This window comes from Saccopteryx bilineata, chromosome 11 (genome assembly GCF_036850765.1).
Source record: "Saccopteryx bilineata isolate mSacBil1 chromosome 11, mSacBil1_pri_phased_curated, whole genome shotgun sequence".
Taxonomy (NCBI): Eukaryota; Metazoa; Chordata; class Mammalia; order Chiroptera; family Emballonuridae; genus Saccopteryx; species Saccopteryx bilineata.
In genome coordinates, this window is record NC_089500.1 from 2,473,527 (window position 1) to 2,496,813 (window position 23,287).

Below are 23,287 nucleotides of genomic sequence, written 5' to 3' on the forward strand. Positions count from 1 at the left end.
TTGTATAAGATCAAGAATCCCTCCAGCCATTATCTTCCCCCTTTCGAGTATCTGAAATCTATGTGTTTTATCACTTTGGAGGAGTTCCATTACTTTTCTCTCACTTTGACATTGCAAGGAAAGAAAAAACGAAAGACCCTGATTTCAGGGTCAGTTCCCAACTCTCTGAGTTCTTCTCTTCCTGGTGCATTATCTCCAGTTGGATTTACTATATATCTGAAAACAATCTCAAGTCATGGAGTCTAACAAAACATTCTTATGATTTTTCTTGTATAAAATGTCTACTATGAACACCTATAAAAGTTTTAGTTGTTCTTACTATGCAGCAGATGAATTGCACTTACTGAGAATTCATTGAAAATGCAATGCAATTCTGTGGTGTGTAGTGGCTTTTCCTCCAGTAACATTCTATCATGTTTTAGAATACAACTCTATCTTCCCTCTCTACTCTCCCTCCAGGTCAGCATCAGAATAAGAATCATGTTATATACTATGAGGCAGGTTTTAATCCCTCTTGTATCTCAACAGACTTCAAAAAATATACATGAAAGAAGAAGATAAAACCTGTGTGTCCGATAAGTCACTCAGTTTCTTAAGATGGCATACTTTATGGTTTCTGTATACTTGTGAGAAAGAAGAAAATATTGGCCCATTTTGTCTTCCTGGATAGTGGGTGGGGCTGAGTGAAAAGTAGTTTCAATCTTCCCAGGCATGCTGATGAAAAATGAAAAATTACTTTCCCATTCAAAGAATGAGTGAGTTCCTAGGATGCTAGAAGGTGTTAGGACACCAGGATGCTTTGACACACAAAGCAAATAATTATGGTGATGTGCAGATATGTGACCTGGAGAAAACCCTGAGGAAGGATGTTTAGTAGAAACGGACAAATAATAGTCATCCCCTCCCTCTAGTTGATAGAATAAAAGTCACTTAAAATCTAATTTTGATAAATAGAATTCTGGCAATGTCAATGTGAAGAGGTTGACACATCATCTGCCACACAAATAAGGATGAACAAGTACAAAGAAACTTTGTTAGGGCTGTGGAGATGGGTCCAAGTTGAACAACAAATTGACAAGTTGTTTTTTTGTTTGGTTGTTGTTGTTTTTAAATCATGAAGCATTACTGAAACTGGATCAAAACAGTCAGAGTATCTGGCCCTCTTGCCTGAGATTGAGTCTATGGCCACATCCCCACTCAGCTAATGACATGGTACTTTCACAAGGGCAGACATGGCCTTGAGAACCATCAGCTTTCCCATCATAGGGGAAGAGAAGAATGAAGGGTGAAAACTGAAGATGGCATTGCCAGTCAATGCAACAAAGGTCTTAGGCAATGAATAGGGGAAACCCATGGCATTTTTATTCCCATATTGCAGACACACTTAGAACAGGGCAAGCAGGAATTTAGTGGTGAGGTCCTAGAAATGAGGAAGGCCATGGAAGAGAAGAGATAAGCACTCTGCATGTGTCCAGTCGACTGTTATCTACATCCATGTGTGACAGAGAACTGAGATGGCTGAGAATAAAAGCAAAAGACAAGACATATCAGAGAAGGAGCTGAACTCGGCGTGCGCTTTCCAGCTCACACACAGATTGATTTACAAGTTTGGAAGCCATCACAGGTACAAGGCATTTGAGTACAACTTTTGCCCAACTCATTGGCTGATCATTAAAGCTATGCAGACACAAGTGGAATCCCATAGAAGACCTCCTAAACTGAAATAAGTAAAAACTCAAAAGAATTAATGGATACGCATCACAAAGGAGACTACAATAATTTGTATAAATTATTTATAAGAAAAAAAACCCTGAGGGGATTATAAAAATTAGAAACCAGCCTAACAAAAATCTGCTTTCTAAAATGTCTTCTATTTTAGAAAATTATACAAGACCTTAAAAACACACACACACACACACACACAAAGTGTGACCCATACTCAAAGTAAAAAATGTAACAATAGAAATTGACGTTGAATAGGCCCAGATGTCAACACTAGCAAACACTTCAAAGTAGATATTTTAAGCATATGCAATGAATTTTTAAAATATCTTTAAAGACTGAAATCACAACAAAGAGGCAGATAGTTTTTAAAAGAACCAAAGTGGAAATTCTACAGTCAAAAAATGTAACAATTGAAATGAGAAAGTCACTAAATGGGCTCAACAACAGACTTGAGATGCTAGAAGAAAGAATCAAAGGAAACTTGAAGATAAATGAAGAGAAATAGTGTGATCCAAAGAACAGAAAGAACAAAAGTGTAAGAAAAGTAAACAGAGCTTTAAAAACTTTGGAACAACATCAAATATACTAACACCTGTGTGTTATTATATTCTTTGGGACTTCCCAAAGAAAAGTTAGACAAAGAAACAGAAAAAAAATTAAAGAAACAATAATGCAAAACTTTCCAAATTTAATTAATAAACTATGGATCTAGGAAGCTCCACAGATTCAAATCAGATGAACCAAACAGACCTACGTCTACAGAAATCATAGTTATAGTGCTACAAGCCAAAGACAAATAAAACAATCTTGAAAGCAGCAAAAAAAAAAAAGACTTACAATATACAGGAAACAATAATACAACAAATAACTAGCATGTGATGATAAAATGAAAGCCAGAAGCAGTAGGATGATGTATCAAAATGTTTAGAGAAAGAAAAACCTGTTAAATCAGAATTCTATATGCAAAAAGAAAATAAATAAACAAACAACAAAATAGACAAAATAGAGCATAGCCAGATTTAAAAAATAAAACAAGAGAATTTATTGCTAGAAGATTTGTTCTTCAATAAATTTTTAAAGACTCCAAGATGAAAAGAAATGACACACGATAACAACATGTTATTTTATTGATCAATTTCAGAGAGAGATAAGAAGGGAGAAGGAGGAACATTAAACTGTTAGTGTATCAGGATGATATTCCAACCAACTGAGCTACCTAGATAGGGCACAAGATAACATTGTGAATCCTTAGGAAGAAATAAAGAACATCTGAAATTGCAAAGATGTGAGTAAATTGTATACAGTATATACATGACATAAATATATTTTTCTCTTCAAAAAAATCTTTAAAAAACATAAAATTTCGCCTGACCTGTGGTGGTGCAGTGGATAAAGTGTCGACCTGGAAATGCTGAGATCTCCGGTTCAAAACCCTGGGCTTGCCTGGTCAAGGCACATATAGGAGTTGATGCTTCCAGCTCCTCTCCTCCTTCTCTCTCTCTGTCTCTCTTCTCTCTCTCTCCCTCTGTCTATCCCTCTCCTCTCCGAAAATGAATAAAAAAACAACAACAAAATTTCATCAGATAATACCATAATACTGGGTTTATAGCTTACATAGATGAAATATATATGGAAATAATAACCCAAATGAGGGCAGGAAATAAAGCTATGTTGGAGTCAAGTTGCTATATTTTATCAGAATTAAGTCACTGTTACCCTTCAGTAGACTGGGATAAATTAATGAAATTTCTAGTGTAATCACTAAAGTAAAACAAATAACAAAAATAAATAGTTTGAAAAATAAAAAAAGAATTAAGCTAATAAGATAAAAAAAGTAACTCAAAAGGATGTGGTAAAAAAAAGAAGGTACAGAGAAATAAAAAAGACACAAAACAGAAAAGATCAAAATGGTTGATGTATATTTAATCTTTTAAAAAACTACATTGAGCCTGACCTGTGGTGGCGCAGTGGATAAAGCATCAACCTGGAAATGCTGAGGTCGCCGGTTCGAAACCCTGGGCTTGCCTAGTCAAGGCACATATGGGAGTTGATGCTTCCAGTTCCTTCCCCTTCTCTCTCTCTGTCTCTCTTTCTCCTCTCTAAAAATGAATAAATAAAATTTAAAAAAAAAACAACTACATTAAATATGGCTGCTCTAAGTACTCCATTAAAAAGGCAGAGATTTTCAGACATAGATAAAAAAAGAAGTCTTCCAACTTGATATTATTTAAATCAAATCTCGATTTCTTTCAAACAAATTTGAAAGCAGAAAGTGTTTTGTATTCATAAATGATCAGAACATGAAGACATTGTTTTGGAAAGGTAGAAGATTACTGTAAATGTGTAAAACATTCTGAGCTAACAACACTGTATACCAAAGGCAAAGATACTGCCTCAATGGAGACTTATGTGATCATATGATCCCATTTTTCTGACTGCCAATTTTAGGGTTATTTCACTTATTTTTTTTACACAGAATTTAGAGGGTTCAAGTTTTTAGAAATGTTGAAAATGATCAATTTATCTGAAAATACATCACAAATTTCCAGTGGCTGTTCTTTCTTTTTTTTTTTTTTACAGAGACAGAGAGAGTCAGAGAAAGGGATAGATAGGGACAGACAGGAACAGAGAGATGAGAAGCATCAATCATCAGTTTTTTGTTGCGACACCTTAGTTGTTCATTGATTGCCTTCTCATATGTGCCATGACCAGGGGGCTACAGTAGACTGAGTGACCCCTTGCTCAAGCCAGCGACCTTGGGTCCAAGTTGGTGAGCTTTGCTCAAACCAGATGAGCCAGTGTTCAAGTTGGTGACCTCAGGGTCTCGAACCTGAGTCCTTCATGTTCCAGTCTGATGCTCTATCTACTGTGCCACCACCTGGTTAGGCCCAGGGGCTGTTCTTGATGTGCATTTTAATGGACTTGCCTTTCATCTGGAATTAAAAGATATATAGTTTTCCATTTTCATATTTATATATACAAGCTAAAAATGGCAGGACAAACTTCTGATCATCTTAAGGATATGTAGACCAACCAGCTCAGGTACTAACTGTTTTTCATGTATCATTCCTATAAATAAAAGCCAAAACAATGAACATCTAATGCAAACATCTCAATTTATTACTTCTTTACATTCCCCAAAACTGTGATATAGATGAGACAAATTTAGCAGCTATTAAACATTTTTAATATTCTCAAATGTTTTCTTTTCAATGTTGAATATAACCTACTCATTCTTTCAATACTAATTTCTTTTAGTTGTGACTCATAAATATGACTTACAAAGTTTAGAATTTTGAGTGCATTCTACACACAAGGAAAACAAGGCAGAAATTAATGTGAATGACTTGACAACTTCCATATGTGTAAGTACTGACAAAGTTGAACCAGAATTAAAGTCTCCTCAACTACCCATTCTAAGTTTAACTTCCTAAATGTGACAAAATCAGTTCTGCACAGCTTCCAGCCATCTCTAAAGAACTTGGCTAGAACAGAGTCATATTGTAATAGAATCACATGGAAAAGCCAAAAAGTAAAATAAAATGTAATGATGGAACTTAATTGCTTAAGCTAGTGACTTTTGATTACAGTGTGAATGACTTGTAAAGGAGAGAAATGCACTTACTTTCTCTTGTTCAGCATTTTTAATTGGATGAGGTAAGACTGGATAGATTAGGATTGAAATGGAATGGAATGGAATGGAAAAGATCAAAATGCATCCCATATGTTATGTATTACTTCATGAAATTCTATGTATGTGTTTTGATGACATTGCACAACATCTTTCTTATTGTGAATTGAAGTGAAAATATTGGAAAAGGAGTCACCTAAAGTACCATTAGTCTCAGGCTTTCTCTGTCTTCCACGTCACCCTTAAATCGTTTTATTTCTTTATGATGCAAACTTACTTCACATTGGCAAAAATCAAGGGAAGAAAAATACTCAGTAATTACATAGGTGTGTAATACATCACTTTAAAGAGAGTTGTTAAGATTTATTTTGAGATAGCATGCTGAAAAGGCACAACAGAAAGGGTAGCATAAGAGAAAACCTAGTCACACATTAATACATTATTTTTATTTCAATCTTTTTATTCGTAGTTTGGATCACCTGATAGATTGATGGATTTGCTTCATTTTCATCATATTAGTCACATTTGCCACACCCACCTGACTAAAAATAGAAACATCAGAATCCAGGTGTTCAGGAGAAATATAATGTTGCCTTTTGGGTCTAACCATTACCTGCCAAGCATCTATGGGTTGATGACCAGGGTTCTAAATGCCTCATGAAGAAATTCGCTACTTCTTCTTTTTGTGATATGCACACTTTTCTCTGTGCATGTACGTTGCCTGTGTGTGATGGACATGCATGTCTGTTAGAGATTTTTAAAGGAAGAAGAAGAAAAAAAGAAGGCAGTCATGCCAAGAGAGGAGTCTCAACCACTGTGGATAAATCAATCCATCAAGAAAAATAAATAATAACCCACAATTCCACCATGAAACTTAATCACTAAAGGTCATGTTGGGGAGTAAGAACAGATTAAATTAGCATAGTATTAGATATGGAAAATTATTTCTGTCAAAATCATCTTTACCACAATTATAATATGTTAATTATGTATTTCATTAAGGAAGTTGATTATGGCTCACAGCTGAAATCATGCCTTCACCGACACCTGGGAGGAGGCGGAGGAGCCTGACCCCACATCCCCTCCATCTCCCACTTCCCCTCATTTTCCCCATCCCCTTCTATCTCTCTCTGACTCTCTGTCCACATTTCTTCCCTACCCCCTTTTCCATTCTCTTCCTCGCCAGCCCCTCATTTGATCCCATCAGCCTTCATGAAATGTTTCCATCGTAATTCAATCTCATTCAGGAGACTCTGGGTCATGCTCTTAAGGGACCATTGGTTGTTGGCGTGGCCTCATTAGTATGATATTATGGCATGGCCTCGTGAGTATGATATGGCGTGGCCTCGTGAGTATGATATGGCGTGGCCTCGTGAGTATGATATGGCGTGGCCTCGTGAGTATGATATGGCGTGGCCTCGTGAGTATGATATGGCGTGGCCTCGTGAGTATGACATGGTCAGAGTAATTGAATGGTGAGAAGCCAAACCCAGGGAGACTCTTCTAGGTTGCTCCTTCTTCTTCTTTTTTTTAAATGGAATTTATTGGGGTGACAGTGTTTCATAAAACCATACAAGTTTCAAGTGTACAACTCAGCAAAACATCATCTGCTCATGACATCAGTGCTCAGCACCACAAGAAAAGTCTATTTTCCCACCCTTCTGCTCTGCCCCCCTCTACCGAGCCCCACCCTTTTTCCCTCTGGCTATCACTACACTGTTTTATATTTTTATTTATATATACGTTTTTTGGCTCTTCTCTTCACTTCCCTTCATCCAGTCCCCCAAACCCCTCCCCTCTGAAGGCTGCCAATCTGTCCCAGGTATCTGTGCCCCTGTTTCTGTTTTGTTTATCAGTGCATTTTGTTTCTGAGATTTCCCATGTAAGTGAGATCAGATGGCACTTGTCTTTCTCTGACTGGCTTATTTCACTTAGCGTGATACCCTCCAGGGCCATCCATGCTGTCGCAAAAGGTCCTTCTTAACATTCAGTGTTACTCTCTCTAAGACCCCTTTTCCTCCTATCCCCACTTCCTCCTCCTCACAGCCCGCCTCCCCCCACACTCTCCTCCCAGCCCTGACTGCTGCCCACCCACGGAACCCTAGCGGTGACTGCCTGCAGGGGCCGTGCTGCCTCCCACAGTGGCCTGTGACAGGCCTGCTGGGGTTATGCTGACCATTTGCTAGAGGCTGGTCTGTCCTTGGAGGTTGCACTGTCAACAGCACCTCGTAATTCTGTCTTGGGAAGTGGCCACAATGAAGACAGCAGTGAGGGCGGGGACCAAAGGAGGCAACATGGTCCCTGAGATCTGCAGGCCAATCATTAGAGTTAATAATCGAAGGGCCTTTTCTTCTGGGATCATCCACCCATTGCTTTATGACATTAATTCTAGAAGTGTTTAGAACTGCAGAGTTTCATGATGTGCCTCCTGTGGCCACTGTTCATATATCTTCTAGATCCAAGGAGCGGACATCCAGGATTGCACGTGGGTAGTCCCCTTCAGTGACACCTTTCTGCATTTAGAAACATCATGTCCAGTGTAGATGAGGGAGGTTGGAGAGGAACAGAAAGATGTCATGTTACATTTCACACACACATCGTATATAGTCATGTGAGCCCAGTCTCTGCCCAGACTGCCACCTGAGCAATAGACAGGGTGGGTGACCACAGGGAGGGGCTTGTTCCTGCCCCTAAGGGAAGGTCCTGGGAGGGACCTGACTGCATATCTGTCAAATATAACACAATGACCTCTTTCTAATATTTCCCTGCGAGTGAGAAAGCATCAACGCCCACATGCCCTTGCCAGGGTGAATTTTGCCACCCAGAACAATCACTGCTGGAATTCAGCACAGTTATCAGGAAAGGGCTTGGTCACCACGAGAAAAAGAGTGTCTTGTACAACCATCCCTTTGCTTTTCTAAAAGTAATTACTTTTGTAATTAATCTCTGTCATTTAACTGTATTACATTTTGAAAAGAGAAAATGGAAGAAAGACTGGCTTCAAGCTCATTTACATCACAGTTTAAAATCCCAGAATTGGGGGAAGCAAATGTCACATTTAGCCCATTCATGTGTGCTGAGACAGTCTCAGCTGGAGTCACCTCGTCCCGAATGGGCCCAAGGTTCAAAGGCAGTGCTGCTTGCGAAGAAGCTTCATTGAAATCCCCCGGGCTTGTTCCAAGGCGCTCAGAGATACGATGAATAAACCCACAGAGGAGCACAGCAGGAAACCAATTCTGTCCCGAGATCCCTCGTGCTGCTTGTCACGTCAGCTGCCCATCCTGCAGCCCAAGGATCGGTTAATGACATCATCATACAACCAGTGGAGAAATTTGTCCTGGAGATCTCCACTAAGGCCTCCTCACCTCATTTCATCCCTCCAAATTAACTTGTTTGACCTTGTTTATTGTACACCTCATTATACTTAATTTCCAAAGAAGCAATTTTAATATACTGAGATTTTCCTCCATTTCTTATCTTTGCATTTATTTTTACTATTAGTGAGAGCCTAACTATTACCTTTCTTCTGCAGAGCAACCTTTATGAATAACATATTTTTTATCATAGAATGTGCAAAACTTTAGAGTATGTTTTTAAATAAAAACTTTAGAGTATTTTTTTAAATAAAAAATCGGATTTACTTCATATATAATCGAGGTATGCCGGTAGCTTGTTCAAATAGAACTTTTCTCTCAGACATAATCATCCGAAATAAACTTGTAAACAAAACCATCCCCATCGAGAGCGATGCTGGAATGCCTGTGCCTCTGCCTCCCCGTTCCAGGGAAGCCCAACAGCCATCACACCAGCGGGAGGACAGAGGGAGCATCCAGGCATTTTCTGAGAAATCATTGGCTAATGCCTACCTTCTATGTGGTGAATGAACGAACGTGCAATTATTGGTCTCAAAAGGCAGATGAGAAAGGGACCCGCTTTTCTTTTTCCCACCAACGCACAGCACCAATGCCCATGGCGGTTCTGGCATTCAGTATTCAGCAAGCCTGGTCTCTTCCCCTCAACACTGGCTGTTCCTATTTCTGTCGCCAGGGGAAGTCACGGGGAGAAAAGGAGCATCACTGAAGTGTGTGGAGTGGGAGGAGGTGTGCAAGGCTTGTGTGTGGGCAGAGAGGGTCACAGCCAAGTGCAGGAGGGGGAAGGGAGAGGGAAACGAGGTGGAAGGGGTGGGGAGAGGGGAGAAGAAATGAAACAACAGGGATGGTGGTACCAGCATGTCTGGTCCATCACAAAGGACGTCTCTGGGGCCCGACCCGCACAGCCATCTCTGACCCACAGACACATGAGGCCACAGGCAGGTGGTGGGACTGGTCTGCTGGCCCGGCCGAGTGAGCTTGGTTCCTCATGGAGAAAGGATGTGGTGTAGTGTGGGATGGTGCTCATGGCACCTGCACCTCCGTTTGTGGTCAGATGTTCGGATTCACTATACTTTGACTTGGCGACGATGCGACAGGACGTCAGTAAGACAGCCCAGGTCCTTCCGGTTGAACTCACTGCACAATCTAGCAGCTCTAACATCGGGTTTCAGGTTCCTTAGAAAGTCTTCACTGCTTTCTGGCAAAAAATTAAAAGAGAGAGAGAGCTAGAAGCAGGTATTTATATAGACCCAGTACCTCCTGACTAGAGAAGGCTACGGTCCACACACATAAATATGGGGACGATTAAGGCAAAGGAAAAGCCTCTTGCCAATTGACCCGCTAAGTGAACAGACATCAGGGCACAGTAAGTAGAAAGGCTAGGAGCTTCTGGTTAACGAGAACTGACAGATACTCAGAAGCTAGTCCCCTCCGCACCCCACCCCACCTTCCCCAGACAGCGCGCGCCCCTCCTGGGCTGGACAGTGCCACCACGGTCTCTCTCCTTTCCTCCCCAAATCAGAGATCAAAGCCTGCATTTGTAAAGCAAATAGTTGGAGAGTTACAGCTCAGTTTGATGAAAACCCACTCCAGGCCTCTTGGGAGATATTACCTTCCTCATTATTCCACTGATTGGCCTTATTTCATCCAAGGATTACTGCACATTCTCCTGACGGCTGATGAGCCTTCATGAATATACAAAATAATCCGGCGGCACTGGGCCAGCACTGATTATTATTGTGCAACTGGAAGGAGCGGCTTCAAACGAGCTGCTGGAGACGGTGGAAGCCTTCCTCCCCGTTTTCCATCTGATTTTACCACAAGGATCCTTATTAGGCTATTTTTCACATGTCAGTATGGGAAAGAGAAAGAGAGAGCAGAGAGAGATTGCATCTAGTTAAAAATGATCAGGGAATTCTGGGTACCAGATGTTTTTTGCTTAATATTGCAAAATGCCTTTTATTAGATTACACTGAGCACTTACTAACTACAGTTAAACGGCTTTGCAGAGAAACCCGATGGGAATGGTGCCCTAAATAGCTCTCTTAGATTTATTTATTTATTTCTCCTTTCTTTCTTTTTTTTTGTGCACACTCTCCAGTGTGCATATTCATGTGTGTGTGTGTGTGTGTGTGTGTGCGCGCGTGCAACTGGATCTGTCGGTTGGGAGAGAGGGACCATAGATACGGAATTATCAAGGACTATTACACCCCGGCCTGGAATAATTTAGCATCGCACTGAAATCCAGTCTCTGTGGCCAAAGCCCTCCGCCAAGGTGTTAATGAAACAGTAATGATCGGGACCAAAGGTGTTTATTTTCAGGTTCAGTCAGGCAGAAACAGCAGCGACACAAAGCAGCTCTGATGGCACCGATGTCCTCTGACGGACTCCAACTTGGATTGAGGCCGCAACAGGCCTAGAACCTTCCCTCTGTGCAGAGAGCCGCCTCCCGACCCACCCAGAAAGTGGCTCCTCCAGTAGACAAAGTTTGGATGGAACCAGGGGGAACCCTTCCATTTTGGTTCTAAAAACACTCCTCTTTCCAGGGTGCCAAACAAGCCCAGTGCCCCTCCGAGGGTCTTCTCTGTCCTCAGAACCAATCAGAACCCTTTATTTACAGCATTGCTAATTTCATATCTGATACATAGGGTCCTGTGATTGTCATTTATTTATATTTGGACATGCTTGTTTTTATTGACTGTGGATTGCTGAACTTCTCTGGGCAATGAATGTCTTACCTTGCACTATACAGTATGTCACAGGAAATAAATGACCGAAACTAGTGACTCTTGGTCTCTCCCCACCACATTGGCCAGAGAATTGCTCAGCCAGATATATTTCTGAGCACGGAGGAGAAATCTTCCCCCTCGTGGGTGGTGAACAAGTAACTTGCTCTGTTTCCTCTAAGAAAGGGCTGCCTCTGGGAGAAGACATCAGTTGTGACTGAGGTGAGTGACATCCAGTTCAGGGGTGGGGGTGGCCATGTGTCCTGGCACAGACTTCTTTTAGAGGATTGTTTGTGCTGCTTATGGGGCTGCGCCTCTCCCAACCATTCAACCCCAGAGCCAGAGCCGGTAAGGGGAGGTAATGTGTGAAAGCAACATGGACATGCAAAGTGTTATCACTCTAATTATTGATATATACACACCCTCTTTCTCCTCCTCATTATTATTGGAGAAAAAACTACCCATTGTCAATGCATACTGAGAACAAATCCTCTGTGAGTTTGCAGGGGCATGGATGGGTCAGGGTCTTCTGTCCTTTGAGGGTCTAGTAAAATTCTAGAGCCCCGGCCACGTTCTGGTCCACTCAGAAAAAAAAACGACAGACTTGCTCTTTGATACAGAGGCATCCTTGGGGTTGCTGTTGGGGGAACCTGTCAGCCAAAGACAGCGTGTCGGTGACCAAGCTGAGCCGCGCCGTCAACCAGGCTGCCCCTCGGAACCACCCCAGCCGTGATTTAATGAATCTACATTTCATGACTGACGTGATAAGGATGAAACATTTTAAAATAACCAAGAGGTAGATATACCAAAAAAATAAAAAAAAAAGCCTGATGAGACATTAAATGGATGTAGTGTAACACATTATCTTTGCTTCTGCACATCCAAAAAGCGCAATGAACTAAAACATTGCATTAGGCTGAGAATAAAGCTAAAAATTAAATTGGCTCAGAAAGATCGAGGGTAGTGGTTTATGCACTCTGAATGCAGTAAATTTGGTCGCTTAATCTCATTCTATCTCTGATGTGCACACTTACAAAGAATGCAGGGCTCCTGGGGAAATGGTGAGAGAGAGAAACAGGGCTACAATTTTGCCCTTAACTATTTACCTGAGGCCGGAAAGCAAGAGCTGAGTCTTATTAATGGTGATTTTTTTTTTACTGTAAAATTGCTTTCATTTTCCAACATTTAAGTGCAGCGAATGTCAACAAACATAAAATATGAGCAACTTTGTAAAAGATGGAAAACAGACCCAATAGAGAAGACATATTTAAAAATATAATACAGCCCCTTCAAATCAATAAATAAAGACAAGCATTTTATACACTAATGCATTTATCTATGACCATTATAAATTAGTCGCTTGCCAGAAAACACACTTCTTAGCACAAGTGCCATTATTTAAAGTTGTCTATTTAATGCATACTTAGTATATTTCCTCATCCAAAGCTCCTCTGCATAATTAGACAACATCCATTCTTAAAAACTAAAGTAGATGCCAAAAACGCAATACATAAAGCATGATGTTTTACAAATTTACATCTTCAAAAGTTATGTGTGGCTTCAGATTAAAAAAAAAAAAAAAGAAAAAGAAACATTGCAAAGAGATCACTCCATTACAGTGACTCTGGTTCCCACTGTGTGGACTCCCAGAGTGAGCTACAAACATAAGCCACAGAGCGGTCATTCTTCTTCAGTGTCAGTAAACAGTAAACAGGAAAACTGGAAAGTGGGCCTTTGATAATTTGCTGAATTGCATATGACCATGCTGTCTTGCGTCCTTAGGTCCTTTGGTTCTGAGGTCAGCATTCATGGGAAGTCTAGCATCACCAGGGCCTTTGCTGTCTCAAGTGCTCTAACTGATCACTCTGGTTCAACATTCTCTTGCAGGACCCCAGATGGGCTTTGAGGGGAAAGTCTGAGAACTGGTCCCTAAGTCTATACACCCTACTGTCTCCTTCCTTGTTTCTCACCTTTCTTTTACCAATGCCCCCTACTATTTTCCATGCTTCTTCTTTATCTTGTTCTTGAAGCCTAACATTGGTCTCTTCAACCCAACAGGCCCCTTTTAACCATCTGAAGATAGTAACTGGGAAAAGGGCTGAGGGATCACACACGCTCACTCATGAGTATAGTGAATATGCATTTTATGCTGTCTAATGCCATGATTTAAGTATTAAGGGATTTTACCAAGAGGGTCATTTTCTTCACTTCTGTTTCTGAGAAATTTCTACACTATTGGAACTAAATACCTACCCAAGAACCCCCTGAATCTTCCTTCTCTATGGAGTATAAGAAAGCTGTGGAACTAAAAAAAAGAGATTCATGATAGAGTATCTATTGAGTCTGTTTGGGTTGGTTCATATGGGGACAATCTCTCTGGTAAAACAAAGTGGGAAAATGAGAAGGATATTCCTGAATCATGAGGATCTTGGCAGATAGAATTTGTCAACCCAATCGCCAGTCATCCCGGCCACCATCATCCTGGCTAACGCAGACTCAAATTTTGTTCTCCCTTCAAGTGCCTAGCCCTTTAATATTGGGAGAACATGGTCTTTTGCCTTAACAAAGCCAATCATCATGATCTCATTGTGGTGAATTTAGGTTTTGGCATTATAAGTCTGCTGGGATAGAAGCATGGTTGGCAAGATTTATCATGCTCTCAGAAGAGGAACATAAACAGGTGCCCTCTATTCCAGTGTGCTCTTGGATGTTTTCATCTGCACACATTGCTTTGATCTGCAAGAACCATTTGGGGCCAGGTCTACAGCCAAGGATGTCAGAGCAGGAAGATGAGAAGAACCTAGATCCTTGAGGCTGCACTGACATCACCTGGCCTTTGAATTTCTTGTCATGCATGGCAGTAAATATCATTACTACTTAAGAGACCTTTGGTTGCATCTTGTTATTTTTAGACAAAAGCATCATAAAAGATGTGGTTTTAGAGATGAAACAAGAAAAATGGAGGCCAGGTAGATATTCTTTAGTTGTAAAGAAGGGGAGAAATATTTCAAATCAAGCCCTTGATAGAGGCTCTGGAAGCATAGAATAACTGTCAGGAGAATGGAGGTAAAAACATGGTGGGTAAAGATTCAACTTTCCAATGGGTGTCCTAACCCTCCTCCCTGCTGGGTCAGAATCCTCTCAAAGTCTCTACAGAAGTTCTGCCAAAGGAAGTGAGCAGGATTCTTGATCTTACCTTGGACACAGTAACACATACAGACACATGCCACCTGTGCCACGCTGAAAGCAAATAACATACTTCCAATCTGTGAAAGTATGTATTAGTGCAAGTAATTTCCACATAATGAAAAGAGCTCATTAGAACTAAAACCAGTAGATTGCAAGTAGAAAAACAGCTCTTTATTTGTAATTGGTTCAGGCAAACTTGGCGAGGAGGTAAATTTCCAAAAGCTCCTTGGAAATGAGGCATCCTTTCCCCCCTTCATCACCTACTCATCTGTTTTGAGTTATAAACTCCTGGAAGGTGTGCAGGTGTTTTTGTTATTAGTTTCACAGAGCACCCAACATCAAGATTCGTGACAGAGGCCACTTTTCCTCGGTACCATCCTTCTTTTCTGCTTAATGATGATGACTTGACCAGATTCCCAGTGATTCCTGGCGTTCCCACATTTACGGACCCTGTTCCGACAGGAGCTCTCTCCACTCTTAGACAAGGGGAATAGTGAACGGTAACAGCTGTGCACCACTTCAGGTCTACGTAGGGATATTAAATCTTAAAACTAACAGTGTTTACTGAGAAAACCACATGGGTTCCTCAAGAGGCATGGGAGGCAAGAACTCGTTAGGAGACCAAGAGGGACATGCCTCTAGCAGCTCTGGGAGGTGCAGGAATAGAAAAAGTGTTCACAGGTGAAGCTTCAGCAAGTGGAAGGAGGGCAGGGTGGTAGAAACATGCGACATCATATCCTAGTGCTTAAAAATAGCACTTGAATTTAGATCTACGGCTGCTGTAAGAGAAGCAATAAATGTTTCACAAGTCACTTTGGGCGGGAAGCGTCATTACTATTACGGTGTCCCTGTCTTTTCTAATTGTGCTATCACAGCTACTGGACTGATTCTGTTGTTTTTTGTTTTCCTCCTCCAGTTTTATGTAGAGAATTTCCAATCATACTTCTTCTAAGTTCCAGCTAAGGCAAGAAACTGAAAGATCTTCTCCATTCTTTCCACCAGACTGCCAAATCCAGGAGAAAGGCTTACAAGTTTTTTGTCTCGAATGAATGAAATTCCTTATTTTCCTTTAGAAATTCGGAGCAGAGCTGTGGTTGCCTTGCAATGTTTTCGTATCTAAGCCAGTCCTCAAATCCTATTACTTTCCCACGCTGTGTGGTTTGAAGTCACTCAACCCTGTGTGTGATCTCACAAGACGGCCATCCTAGATGAAAATGCATCGTTCTGGAGCAAGAACACGTGCCTCAGGCCCACTCGTACCTTCCGCTTGACCAATGACAAGTCATCCACACTTCCAGTGTCACATGAATTCACAGTTCTAAATCTGCTGGGCCCAAGTCACCTGCCTTTTTATTTTCTCCTTCCCTTAAAATTTAGTTGAGTTTAAAACAAAGTACTGGCCTGGCAAGCCATGTGCTGCTGGGCTTCCTCCCTCCCTACGGGCAGCGTGTGCGGCCCACGAGTGTGTGGCCCGTGATCAGCCATGTGCAATGCCATGGCCCATTGGAGTCTCTTCGGGAGAACTCAGTGTCGATCAGAAGATTGGGAGAGCCTGCATTGCCCCTTTCCCGGCGTGGCACAGGTCACCTAGGCCGCAGCAGCCGACCCACCCTCCGCCGCCGCCTCCCAGGGCTTCTCGGTCCCTGTCCCCACGGCCTGGCTCAGAAGTGCGGGGCCAAGCCCGCCACAGGGTGGGGAAGGCGGTCTCCGTGCAGCGTGGCGTCTCACACAGGGCGTCGCGGGAGCAGGGCCCAGGCCCGAACACGCGAAGATGCCCAGCGGCCCCCACCCCCCTAACACAGAAGCACTGAGACTGTTCATGAGCAGTGACGGGAGACAGGCATCCCTGTCGGAGTCTCTATCGGCTTCTGCGTCTATGACAATGGCAACATCAGCATAGACGTCTACGACTGCATCAAAGCCAACGTCTGCGTCAGCGTCCACATCTGCATCAGCTTCCGTCCACATCTGCATCAGCTTCTGTGGCTGCATCAAAGTCAATGTCTGCGTCTGCCTCTGTTAACGCCTATGACAGCGTCCACATCTGTGTCCACGTCTACGTCTACATCTATGTACGTCTGTCTCTGTTTGAGTCTCTATTTGCATCTGGGCCTGCATCAGAGTCAAAGTCTGCGTCAGCATGGGCATCGGCATCAACATCTGTATTTGCATCTGCATCTGAGTCTGTGTGTGCATCTGCGCCTCGCTCCACATCTAAGTCTGCGTCTATGCCTGTGTCCATGTCACCGTCTGCTGTTACATCACCATCTGCTCTGTTACGTCAGTCACCATCTGCAGCTCTCCCTGCACCTTTCTCAGACTCACTTGGTCGTGTACCTGGCTCCTCTACTAGCCTTTGTCAGTGAACTTTGCTAAATGCACGATAATGGGTGGCTTTGGATGGAACCTCCAAGTCTGTTCACCAAACCAGGAGCTGAGGAGGGTGTCGCCCACGTGTCACCCACCCATGGAGGCGGGAGGAGCCTTTGTCGCTGGAGGGGCAGAGTGACACAGCTTTGGGTCCTGCTGCTGAGCAGCCTAGGGGCCTCACTGCCCCTTCCCCGAGGACACAGGCTGTCAGAGTGCCCGCCTCTGCACGGACTGGAGGCTTGCACTTCCCCCAGGCTTTGCTCCGACAACAGCGGCTCGTGGCAGTGTGCTCTCTGTGCTCTGACGTCAGCGACCCCAGCAGCATGCTCTTACTGTGTGCTCTGACGTCAGCAGCCTGCGGATTTGTGCTCTCTGTGCTCTGACGTCAGTGTCCTACGGCGTGTGCTCTGCGCTCTGACGTCAGTGTCCTACAGCCGTGTGCTCTGCGCTCTGACGTCAGTGGTCCGCGCCAGCGTGTTCTGACATCAGGGGCCCGCAGCAGTGTACTCAGTGGAACTTCAAAGGCGCTGCAAAGCTTTGGGTGCATGGGTGTCTGCAGGAGTTTCACTGTCCCGTGTTTCCAAGTGCTGTTTGAGTTGTTTGACCGTATTATGAATACTTACATGGTTTTTAAAAGCTATATTAAAAAAACAAAGCAACTTTTGGAGGGAAGGCCAGCCTGGACCCGAGCCCCTGCAGCTGAGCCACAGGGTGGGTACTTTTCTCCCACAGTCACTGAACGCAGAGCGAGCTGCACCTCGTGGAAGGCAGTTTCAGTGAAATGCTCAGGAGCCGGCTTTCCCCCACGACCTTGACACTGTCCTGTCCTGCAGAAAGGGGAGTGACTAGAGTCAGAGAAGGAGAGAAAGAGGCAGAATGAGTGGGAGGAAAATTGAGTAAGGAAAGAAACGGTTTCTAAATCTTTTCAGAAATGATCTAGGTATGAATAATGACTGAATGAAGACCAAGAAAAATAGAAGGGAGTTGAAAAGAGCAGCAAGACGAAGAATACAGGGAGCAGACTAAAGGCAACATAGGAGGCAACAGAGGGCCTTCTCTCCTAACCGTTTCCTACTGCTAAGCCCAGGAGACAAGGGGAGCTCCACAGGGCCCTCCCATTTCCCTGCGCTCCTAGGAAAGTGTTGCAAGGGAACAGAGCCAGGAAGAAAGGAAGGGTGTAAAGCAGGGGTCCCCAAACTATGGCCCGCGGGCCACATGCGGCCCCCTGAGGCCATTTATCTGGCCCCCGCCGCACTTCCAGAAGAGGCACCTCTTTCATTGGTGGTCAGTGAGAGGAGCATAGTTCCCGTTGAAATACTGGTCAGATTGTTGATTTAAATTTACTTATTCTTTATTTTCAATATTGTATTTGTTCCCATTTTGTTTTTTTTTTTTTACTTTAAAATAAGGTATGTGCAGTGTGCATAGGGATTTGTTCATAGTTTTTTTTATAGTCCGGCCCTCCAACGGTCTGAGGGACAGTGAACTGGCCCCCTGTGTAAAAAGTTTGGGGACCCCTGGTGTAAAGGAAGGAAGAAGGCTAGAGAGGGTGGGAAGAAAGGGAGAGAGAGAGAATGAATTTGGGACCAATACAATTTCATATGTCTGCTACCCCTGGAAATGCTTTGTGTCAAGAAAGCATCTCATGAGACTAGGTTCCAACATACTGGGTATTGGGGTGAAAATCAAATGCTTTTTGATTACATACCCATTGTTCAGGTGAGGAAAAAAAATAATTGGAACTGTTAAGCCTTCATGTATCCATGTTACTCAGACCACCAAGTCAAGATATCTAGAGAGACCTCCTCTGAGTGTTTTTATAACAAGGTCCTGCTCAGCGCTGAGGTTTCATGGAGGCCTCCTCCACCACCTCCTACCCCCTCCGTATCCACCGAAACACCTACCTTCACTTTATGAACCTTCAGGTAATTTCTTTTTTTTTCCTGTTCAAGCACCGTGATTTCTAAGTATTTTGTGCATGGGTTGTTTCTTTGTTTTTAGCGTACTTCTCAAGAAGATCTTAATTGTTGGGGAGAAAAAAGCAATACCACCAAGGAGAAAATTCACAGAACACATATGAGCCACAGAAAGTGGCAGAATAAAATGCAACTGTATTTAAAAAGTGTTAGTAGAAAAACATGCCAACATAGATTTCTGTACCCAGCTAAATATTATAGGTATAAATATAGAATATTATATCTAACTGAAGGCAAGATATTTTAACACACACAAAGACTAAGAGGTTCTTTTACTCAAATATCACTGAAAGAAGCACCACAGGATAAACTTCACACATGAAACTGAACCCAAACAGTGAAGATATATGCATAGAATAGAGCTACACAAATAACTTGGTAAACCTATTGGTAAATCTGTTAAAACAGTAAAAAATAATTTGACAAGGAAAAAAAAAAAAAAAAAAAAAAAAAAAAAAAACAGAAAAAAAAAACCCCACAACTAAAATCCTGGAAACAACATGAAAGACAAGAGTGGTGATTAAGAGTTAAATATTTCTAAGTCCCCTCAACTTCTTCAGGGGAGAATAGAGAAATAATTAACTTTAAATTCTGCTAACTCAATTTCATTTCTAATGTTTTATTGCTTAAAATAGATCTGGGCAAATATGACAAGATTTAGCATTTGTTAATATTTCTTATATTGCATTGTGGGTGTTTGTTGTATTGCCTCTATACTCTTCTCTCTTGAATTTTGTATAATTAAAAAAAAATCTTTGTGCATTAACTGAAAGGCAGATTAAGTCTTCTAGACAGTTATTTCACACCTTCCTCTCTCTGCAAACTTTCAACACCTCCTCCCCACCCCCTCTCTGCGGACGACCTTGCTCCTCACTTGGTGGAGAACGCTGAAGTGGTCGGAAGAGGACTGCCAGGGACCCCGCCCCACCTCCACACCAAGAGCCCTGGACACCTGGCTGCCTGGCAGCTGCAGACTCCATGCCCTTTTCAGCCTCCTGTCTGTCTGCGGATTCCCTGTTAGCTCCCTTGCCTACTCGGAAAAACACTCAGCACGTAGTCCCTCATTCTCCTGCGTTGTACCGCAAAACACAGATAGGTGCTATTATTTCTCCCGTTAGAGACAGAAACAAACATGACTTTCTTTCACTCATCCACATTTTCCCAGCCGCTGCTGCTCCATTTCTTTTCTGTCTTTTGCCACAAAGCTCCCTGAAATAATTTTCCTTGCTGCCACCAGTGAGAGCCCCTTCCTATTCTTTCAACACTCTTTAATTCACCCCTTACCCACACCACTCCAATGTCCATGGTCAGCAATGGCCTGCCTGTGGCTAAATCTAAAACTCAGTCCAGTCCTTAGCTAAGGTGAGCCTGTCTCTGCTTCTCTCCTGGCTTCTGATGGTGGCCGGCAACCCTTGCTGTTCCTTGGTTGACAAATGCATCACTTCAGTCTCTGCCCCCATCGTCACCCTCTTTGTCCTTTGCCTCTGTGTGTCTCCTCCTTCAGATAAGGGGCCTTAGAAGGAGGGTCCACCCTAATCCCCCCTAATCCAGGATGACTTGAAGCATATTTGTCAAGAGACCTGGTTTCCAAATAAGATCACATTCAAAGGTACTAGAGTTAGGACATGAACCTATCTATTTAGGAGGCACAATATAACACACAATGTGCGGTTACTGGGTATTTTAAATTGAACATCTCCAAACTGAAATTCCAATGTTCCAATTCAAACATATTCCACTCTCAATTCCTATTCTCATTGGATGTCAAGCCCACCTATCAAGGTAGGCAAAAATCTTGAAGTCCTGCTCTCTTACTGTTCATCTATGCCCACAACTCCCCTTTACAGCTGGCCAAGGAGAAGTAGAATGAATATACATGGAAGGGAGTTGTGAGGTCCCGGGAATTCTGCAGTAAGAAACTCTTCAGACGCATCCGTGTCTTGCAACCAGGTCAGCAAAAATGTAGAATTACTACCAGACCTGTCCTCTCTCTGTCCTTGAAGTGTGGGCTCAAACCCCTCATCACTCATCCCACGGTCCCCTAAAGACCATGCTTTTACCACTCACACCCGCACATGCTCCTGTGCACATCCACACATTCCTATGCACATTCACACAACTAATACTTCTATGCACACTCGCATACACACACACACACACAGGCACTCTCACGTGGCTTGTTTACAGAGACCTTATGGGGAACAAGCAGGAAACAGGCATCACCCCCCTTCCTTCAGTCACTTTTGCTTGCAGAGAAAACCTCCATTGTGAAAAAACAGACTCCCCAGAATTACCACACTCACACTCTCACCAACATGTGAGAGAGTCTTGAAACTGCATGCCAGCACCACTGAACTAACATGCTCTCATAGGACAGGAACTGTGTTCCCTTGTCCTGTTAGCCACCTTGGTGCTTAGCACAGTGCTTGCCACATGGCAGTGGTTCAGCCAGTGAATAAGTCAAGGCATCTCTATGTGGGCGTCCGGGCAGCCCTGAGCTCAGTGATACAGCCTTGGTCCACTGATGTCTCCATCACAGTGAAAGGGGTGGGGGAGCAACAGCTCCAGGTCAGACACTTTTGCCTAGAAATGTTGTCAGAAGGAGGGGTGGAATTCCGACCTGGCATCAGGACAGCCTGGCGGCTGGTGGGCTCGCCGGGAAGCTCGCCATCGTGATTGGAGAAAGGCAGTCACTCTGCACGTTAAACAAGTGGCTTCTAGGTGAGTCTCTGGAGCACAGTCCCAACGGAAGACTGCCCTGCCCAGAAGTTATAACACGTCTTAGCTGTGCAGTAAAAATCCCTGATTGATATCTAGTTTACCCATCCCTCCCCTCCAAGTACTTCCAGGTAGATAAACTTTCCCATCGGGTAACCATCGTGTCGGAGGGAAGAAGGCAGGAAGAGCTCGCCACCACCCTGTGTTCAGGAATCCTGGTTCACAGACACTCACACTGTGCCTCTGAATCTGTGTCCCATGACTCACTGTTACACCACGCAGTTAAGGTGGTGAATTCATGGGTTGTGGATTGCTGGTTGTAGGGATTTTTTCCCCATAAAAGACAGCATACAAGGGCTATAAACACACAATACAGATGATCGGACAATAAAAAGGCATGACGATAGAATGTGATTCATTGCCAGCATGGGCACAATATTTTGCTGGAAGATTAAAGATGATGTGACTTAAATAACTTTTATTGTAATGCTTCCAACAGATCTCCTAACAGGGAAAACAAACAGACCCTGCCTGTGACGTGCCTGGTGAGTGGTTCCCACCCCAGGGGCTATTCGTCTCCCTACTCTTGCTGAGAGGGCTCCACTTTGGTGAACGTTTCGCAGCCAGACCAGGCAGTCTCTGGGCTTCATGATCACAGACCCGTCTCCCAGGATGCACCACGTTGGGTTCAATAGGACACCTGCCCTTGAAGTAATGCCCTGGGGATGTCATCGGGGTGCCTATCCCTCCTCCCAGTCATTAGCAGGGCTCTCTCTTGGACTCCGTCCAGGAATTAACTCGTGGTAACCTGGTCCCCAAATAAGTAACTTTTGTCTCTATACCGTGCCTTTAGTTTCACAGGAAACAATATGTGACCCCAACAACAGGCACCTGGCACAGAGCTGAGGGGAGACCCTTCTCAGCACATCCGCAATTCAAGTGCTGGGGTGACGACTGATGTCACCCATCTGTCCCTGTCTGTCACACTCAGGCTGAGCTGGAGGAGCTTTCTGCCCCTCCACCCCCACCCCTAGGAAGAGTGGAATGCGGTGACAGGTGGAGAGCCCTGACGTCCTTCCTCCCCAGCTGCTGGCAGAGCTGGCCATCAGGGTGGAGATGCTGCGTGGCGGTGCAGTGGTCCCCCGTCTGCTGCAGCATCTGACTGGTGGAGCCAGCGAGCAGGGCTGCTTCATTCTGAGCTGCTGGCAGCCTCCTGGTCTTTGTTCTCCACGCCGTGCACACAGCGCTAACGCCAGCATCTGCAACTGCTCCTGCTGCTCTGACTGCCAGCCAAATCCTCTCTCTCCCTGCTGTCCCTGTCGGGCCATCCGCACGCTGCACACTGGTGTGCATGCCGGGTGGCACAGCATGGGTCCCCGGGCACCACAGACACAGGGCTGACACCCCTGTGCTCGGGGACTTGAGGGGTAGGAGGAGCTGGGGCACACTGCTCCCTGCGGAATCTAAAACCCACACGCCCACCCTGCATCTGGAGGGCACTAACGGCCAGATGTGTGCCAAACATGTGTTGGCTCCTCCCTCCAACACCCAACAGAATGGCCAGACCTCGTGCCTCCACGG